The sequence below is a fragment of the Citrus sinensis genome, chromosome 3, assembly GCF_022201045.2.
Source record: "Citrus sinensis cultivar Valencia sweet orange chromosome 3, DVS_A1.0, whole genome shotgun sequence".
Taxonomy (NCBI): domain Eukaryota; kingdom Viridiplantae; phylum Streptophyta; class Magnoliopsida; order Sapindales; family Rutaceae; genus Citrus; species Citrus sinensis.
In genome coordinates, this window is record NC_068558.1 from 24,681,253 (window position 1) to 24,689,279 (window position 8,027).

The 8,027-nt window shown below is 33.7% G+C and overlaps 1 non-coding gene across 1 annotated transcript; it reads right to left on the minus strand.

Annotated features, from left to right (window-relative positions):
* Nucleotides 1–6,536: 6,536 nt before the first annotated feature.
* On the minus strand, nucleotides 6,537–6,643 carry LOC127901543 (small nucleolar RNA R71). The gene has a single exon (XR_008053783.1). It is a non-coding gene; the product is annotated as a small nucleolar RNA R71 (small nucleolar RNA).
* Between the last annotated feature and the right edge of the window lie 1,384 nt (nucleotides 6,644–8,027).

An 8,027-nucleotide genomic window follows, 5' to 3' on the forward strand; every position in this document is an offset into this window, starting at 1 on the left:
ACATCTCATTTTTCCTAACCCCTTTCATAACAACAACACCCTTGTCAATAACCTGTATTACTCGATCTTCAACATTAATAGTACACCCTGACTGATAAACCATTCCTAGGGATATTAAATTCCTTTTGAGTTCAAGAACATATCTCACATGATGTAAGTCTCTAGTGACACTATTATACATTTTTAAGCTAATGATTCCTATTCTAGATACTTTGCAAGCAAGATTATTCCTCAGCAGTACCTTCCCACCATTTACATTTTCAAAGGTTTTAAAGAACTCTTTATTCGAGCATATGTGGAAAGAACAACCAGAGTCTAAGATCTACTTACCAGTTGGATGTTTCTCTGCGGCTACTAAGTCATCAGTATAATCATAATCTCCTTCATCCTCCGAGGCTACTGCAGCCTTCCCATTTGACTTCTTTTAAAGTTCTTCTAGCTTTTTTTCTCAAAATAATCTTTAATGTAGTGCCCTTCCTTCTGGCAGGAATAACATTTCCTTTTCTTATTCTTTTTCTCAGCTTTATTTTTCTGATTGTTGTTCTTCTTTTGTTTATTATTTTTCTTATCTGACTTTCCCTTGGCAACCAAGCCTTCAGCATTGCTTTGATCATTCCCTTCTGCCATTTTCTTTAAGTCTTTAGACTCCAGAGCATTTTTTACATCTTTTAATGTGAGAGTTTGTTTTCCATAGAGAAGGGTGTCAACAAAATGTTCATAAGAATCTAGAAGGGAACTTAGTAAGATAAGTGCCCTGTCTTCATTTTCAAGAACTATGTTTACATTCTCAAGATCAAGAATGAGTTTATTAAACTCATCTAGATGGTTTTTTATTACTACCTGATCTTTCATTGAGAATGTATACAATTTCCTTTTCATTTACAACCTCATTACTAAGGATTTCTTCAGATATAACTCTTCAAGTTTTAACCACAACCCAGATGCAGACTTTTCTTTTGCCACTTCTCTTAATACTTAATTAGAAAGATGCAAGATAATCGTGCTATGGGCCTTGTTGTTAATGGCTCTCTGGTCTCCACCAAAACTTGAAAACCCTTCACCCTTTTTTTCTTAGCCATAGGATCTTCTTCATCATCGAGAGCACTGTCAAGCCCTTACTAAATCAGAATTGCTCTCATCTTTAGACTCTAGAGACAAAAGTCCTTACCTCCATTAAATTTTCAACATCAACCCTAGTGCTTGCCATTTTAGAATTCGATCCCAAACAAAACTAGGCTCTGATACTAGTTTGTTATGTTAACTGAGCTATATCAAACTCTTTAAGCAAGAATTACTAACTCACGAACTCAGAATCAACAAATGCAAGACAAGACGAGAAGTAAGAAAGACAGAGGAATCAAGAATTATCAATACACAAAGAAACTAACGTAGTTCAGTTACACAAAGGAACCTACATCCACGGCTGAAAATGCCAGTTAGGACAGAAGCTTTATTGAACAAGAATGGCTGATTACAATGACACTCCACAATACAGATTAAAACCGCTCTAAGCTTAGCATTTTTTTTCTCTTTGTAATGCTGCAGTAAAGCATGTCTCTCGAGCTTTAGAAATATATATTGCTTATTCTCAGAAATAACACATATATGGCATGCAAGATTGCAGACTAAGTGACACCCTTATGGCTAATAGAGACAAATTTAGTCTTAATAAGTGTCTTAAGAATAATTTTAAAGAGAAAAATACACAATATTCCTTATACGTTAGTGGTAGAAAGTCTTATGTATGCTTAGGCTTTTACATGACTGGATATTACATACGTGACTTGGATGTTGGGCAAATGTTTAATTAATTTAGAAGTACACTATTGGAAAGGTCTTGCCGTACTTGTAGAGACTAAAAGGCTACATACTCACGTAAGAAAACAAAACACTCTTTTTATTTGATAAACTTTTGAAATATGTTACAAGGAAAATTCATACAAAAGGAAAGAAGAAAAAAAAAAGACAAAAATTCTTCAGTTCCCTCTTGGCTACAACTCCTCTCTCAGAAATCGACTTAAGCTTCTTAAAATAGCTTCGCCCCTCGCCTCCGCTCAATTGCCTCCTTTTTATAGGCAACAAATGCTTTAACTTAATTTATTTTATTATTTATTTATTATTTTATTATTAGTATATACATTATCATTGTTTTGAAATGTGTGATGGTCAAGTGGCTGTCATGGCCACTTGACTATCACGAGGAACTAATTTATTTGTTTTAGTTCGTTTGTTTTTTTAATTATTTTATTCATTTTCATTTTTTATTTTTATTTTATTTTATTTACATCTCCTCAATAATGCTTCCAAATTACTCCAGCAGTCCTTCTTTGTTCCCACTTTCAAGTCCAATTTATTCCTGAAAAATATTTATAAGATAAAAATTAACATATAGCGAATTAATTTAACATAAAAATTTATTTGTGGAGCATTCACATAATTTATAAGTTATGCACGCATTAATCAACACTTTAAGTGAAAAACTAATAATTTTATCCTTATTACACGTACACTTTTTAGTGTTAATCACACCCCCAACTAGCTTATTGCTAGGCCTTAGCAATTTAAGCGATAAAAATTTAGAGAAATTTCAAAACCAAATTGAAATTTTTTTTTTTAAAGAATTGTGTTTACTTTTTTTTCATCAGATTAATGACAACAATCAAATAAAAGTATAAGCATTATCTTCAGCCTAAAGAAAATCACACCCGCACAAAACAATTCAATAAAATCCTATAAATTGATCAATTATCAGGGCTACATTAATCAAGCTACTTTTAAGAATGATACATCAAACCCCAAAATCTCACGATTAAGAGTGACTTTCTCGAAAGAAGATATACCCCAAATTAAATTGTCACTCTAAAAAAATGGAAAATTTGAGAGGATAATAAAATAATATCACACACTCTCACCAAGATAAAAAAAAATAATGCCCACAGTTTAGAAATTAAATGATCTCAAATCCAAGGAATTTACTAACAAAAGTTATTTTTATTTTTATGCATCACCACATCTTTTAGTCCATATCACCAACTTTACTTCAGACTATAGTTCCATAAAATCAAGGACTTTTATTAGGACGTAACGTAAGTTAGGGTCATGGATAACAAAAAAAGTAATAGGGAAAACAAAAATATATGTTTGAAAAATAAGGGACTTTTTTTGAGATTACAAGATGTTATTTTTTGCTCGGATTTTTTATTTTATATTTTATTTTATTTATTCATATATACATATCATCTTTTTTTTTCTTTTTTTTATAGCACCATTATTAGGAATACATAATCATCCCTATTTTCAAACATAATTGGGTGATGGAAAACATAAAACATAAGGTGATACTCCTCATTAGAGTAGGAAAATATGATAGGTTACCAAAGAATTTTTTTTTTTTATTAAAGGCTCAACGAGGTTAACTATGGATTCTTTATAATAGGGTTGGGTAGAAAGGCTCAAACGGATCAAATAGGGCCTTCTGTCATCTTTTAGGGCTCTATATAATTTTTCATATCCACTAGTTCAATGGACTTTTAGATGCGGCTGCACAAACTTTCTTTTTTTCTTTTAAAGAAAATATTGAGATCTTAATAAATTGTGAAGTTGTATAGGCAAATATGGTTACTCTCCAAAGATAATTGGCTCAAAAACTCGCTTGGTCTTTTTATGATATGTATATTCCTCCAAATGACTTAATCAATTTCACTCATCCAATTTCTCAATTTACGTTTCAACATGCAAAAGGAAAAGTATAGTGTAACATAACTCAAGGATAAAGATAATACAAATACTAAATTTTGAAAATCATCATGTTATCCAATGTTAAAAGATCACACCGAAAAAGAAAACTCTTTTTTTTTTTGTTAAAGAAACACTAAAAGAAATTGAGATTGATTGCAAAAACTTAAGGGAGATGATTAAGAGAAAAATAGAAAAAAGACAGAAAACAAAATGTTGGAAGACATTTGTTTTTGGGAAACAAAACACTAAACTCAAGAAGATGCGTTTCTAGAGGCACTACATTTTATATTCTGCCATCTTTGGCTCAAATTTTTATTCAAAGTTAGTCTTTACAACAAAAATTAGTAAAAACATCACTAGGACTGAGACATTCCACAATTATCAACTATTCCCTCCCCCCAACCTGAAAGAGACATTGTCCTCAATGTCTAAAAAAGAAGTAGAGTTTAAAAGATATCACCTGGCCACTGTTGGAAATATTTACAAACGAAGAGTTAAATCTAATTTACACTTTTTATGAGAGTTACTGCCATCGTCCTTAGTTGCCCAATCCAACGCCAAAGTCACGGGATCTGGCTCTGGTTTGTAAGCTTGCAAAAGATCAAGTAACTCATTAGCAGTAGGAGCACAAATGAAGAGTTTTTTCGCTGAGGATGAAATGAAATAATTTTTAATTGCATGATTAAGAAATGTTATTGATAACTCTATGAAATGAGAGTTATTACATCAATTCTAGACTTAAATCAAGATCACTTAGAGAGCAAATAAGGTGTTTTTATTACATTTTGGTTATATTTTGCATAAACATTCATTTTATTGAGTCTTAATAAGTTTTCTTGAATCAAAGTAATTTGTGCTCAAAACATGTGCATAATTGTAGGTTTTCAGAAGTTCTTAATTCATGAAGGGATGTTGAGACATTAAACTAGCAAGAGGGGGAAAGAAGATGGCAGCAAAAGAAGAAAGCACAATCGGGAACAGTGCAGTGTTGTAGCTGTTGTTAGAGCACCAGTGCTATAGTAATCTAGGAGCACAAAGGGAGAAAACTTAAGCGCGGGTCAGCTGCAGATTTGCTATCTGCATGTTTGCTAATTTATCCCATGCACGCCCATAGACTTTTATTTACCCTAGTTTGCAATATAAAAGGGGGCGCGCACCACATAAAACGGCGACAAAAGGAATTATCATTAATACATTAGAGAAAAAAGGAGAAGAAGAAGATAAGACTTGAAGAGGACGACTTCAGGAGCATTGAGGAAACCTACAGAGTTATTTGGATTTGCTTTTTGCCGTTCTTAACTTATACTTTTCTTTTTTATTTGATCGTTCTGATGTATCCCGTGAACAATATATTGATGTTTGTTTTTCTCATTCAGAATATGAACTAGATTTTCTTGTAGTTGAGTGACAAACAATCTAATGGGTTCTTAACTGTTCTTATGTGTTGTTATGTCATTGCTGTAATATTTTACTCTAGTAGTTATTATTAATATAACTGTTATTTCGGTTGGCCACCCATTTAATAGTTCAAGTTAAGATAGAGCTGCAAAAGGGCATGTCTTAGCGGATATTATTAGAGTATTACTTGATCTTGTAGGGTGGAGAGACTAAAGGGTTATAAGGCCATATCATAAGTAGATTAGCAACTGGTCATTGCTAATATATTTAAGGGTATGAGAGTTCCAATACGCGACAGCTGAGGATACAGATTAATTCTACCCAGTGCTGCAGCACTTGCCGTAACAACTGGTGTTAACTTGATGAAAAGTAGTTAGCTCATAAGGAGAGTTTGATCATTCAACTACCATGGTCTCAATTGAATCTTAGACACATTTAATTTAGTTTATTTCATTACGGTATTATTTTATTTTATTCTCTCACAATCATCAATTTCGATAGAACCTACTTTACGTTTATTAACTTCGGACTTAAGTTAATTTGCACTATTATGATTGCTATAGCATTTCAAGTGACATCAATCCCTGTGGAGACGATCTTGAATATTCATCACTTTATTGCTTGTTGTGTATACTTGCACATTGGCATTAGTAGTATTTGATTATAAAATTAACCAACAAGTTTTTGGCACTGTTGTCGGGGATTGATTGTTTATTTTTGAAGTGTGAAGTAAATCTTGATAGCGCCAATTTGATTTGATTCATTCTATTTATCGGCAAATCAATACTTGCATGCGCAAAGACGGATCTGTGGTATTCTAATTTGATCCTGAGATTGAAAGAACTGTTGGGGGACTGTGAAGAGAGCAAAGGAATTCAATAATTGTTTCAGGTATGAATAATTTGCCAAATGTGGGAAATTTGGACCCTCACAGGCCTTTACAACTAGTCAACATTTAAGAAGAGCAGAATGAACGTGCTAACCAGAGACAGCCAGGCCATAACAACATTATTTACATGGTTGATGACAGAGACAGAGCTATTAAAGATTATGATGTGTTAACTCCTTAAGTTGTACACCCTGTGATAATCAGACCTGAAGTAGAGGCCGCAAACTTTAAATTGAAGCCAGTGATATTTCAAATGTTGTAAACAGTAGGCCAATTCAATAGATTGCCAAATGAAGATCCTCATCTCCATCTCAAGTTGTTCTTGTAACTAAGTGATGCTTTCAAGATTTTTGGAGCAACACAAGATGCCTTAAGATTGAGGCTTTTTCCTTATTCCTTAAGAGATCAAGCAAGAGCATGGTTAAATTTGTTACCATCTGATTCCATCACTACATGGTATGAGTTGGCTAATAAATTCCTAACGAAATATTTTCCACCAACAAAAAATGCAAAATTGCGGAATGAGATTACTTCTTTCTATCAACTTTAAGATGAGAGTTTGTATGAGGCTTGGGAAAGATTTAAAAAACTGCTCAGAAGGTGTCCTCATCATGAAATTCCTTGTTGCATTCAATTGGAAACTTTCTACAATGGGTTAAATCTGAGTACAAGATTAATAGTGGATGTTTCAGTAAATGGAGCTCTGTTATCCAAATCTTACACTAAAACTTATGAAATTTTGGAGAGAATTGCCAATAATAATTATCAGTGGCCATCAACTAGGCAACCAGTAGCAAGAGGAACAGTAGGGGTACATAACATAGATACAATTGCAGCATTAGCAGCGCAAGTGACCTCATTGACTAACATGGTAAAGGCCATGACATCTGCTCCAGTAGTAGTGAAGCAAGTTGCTGAACTTTCTTGTGTATACTGTGGTGAAGAACATGACTTTGATAATTTTCTTGGAAATCCAGCTTCAGTAAACTATGTGGGTAATTTCAATCGACAGCTTCAAAGCAACCCATATTTAAATACTTACAACTCTGACTGGAAACAATACCCAAATTTTTCATGGAGCAGTCAGAATCGAAATGCTCCAGCATTAAATGGACAAAATAGGAACACTCAACCATTGGTTTTCATCAGTAGAGTCGAGGGGAAAAACATATCAGTCAAGATCTAATCACTTCACTGGAAGCACTCATTAAGGAATACATTGCAAAAAATAAAGCAATTGTGCAGAGTCAAATTGTATCATTGAGGAATCTGAAAAACCAAATGGGACAACTTGCCACAGCAATGAGTAGCAGGACTCAAGGAAGCTTACCTAGCAACACAGAAGACCCTAGCAGAAAGGGTAAACAACACTGCAAAGTAATTAATTTGAGATCTGAAAAGGGATGGAATTTAATTCCTCACAAAAACCACCTTAAGATGGAAGCATGTCATAACAACCTAATCATCAAGACACTGGTTACAGGGGCCAAGCTACAGTAACTTCAGAAGGAACTCAACCAGTACGTGCTGAAAAAAATTTGTAACACCAGTTGCCACAACCTACAACAAACCAAACAAGTAGAGTTTGGTACCTCCTGAAGCTACCCAGCAGTTTAGACATCCACCATATTTCCCACAGAGATTCCAGAAGCAAAAACAAGACAAACAGTTCAACAAATTCCTGGAAGTGCTGAAGCAATTACACATCAACATACCTTTTGTGGAAGCTTTGGAGCAAATGCCTAATTATGTGAAATTTCTAAAAGACATCTTGGCACGAAAGAGAAGACTGAGAGAATTTAAAACTGTTACTTTAACAATGGAAAGCAGTTAAATGCTCCAAAGTGAGATTCCTACAAAAGTGAAGGATCGAGGAAGTTTTACAATACCCTACTCTATAGGAACTAGGTACACTGGCAGAGAACTTTGTGATTTAGAAGCCAGTATTAATCTGATGCCATTGTCTGTATTTAAATAGCTGGAAGTAGAGGAATGCAGACCA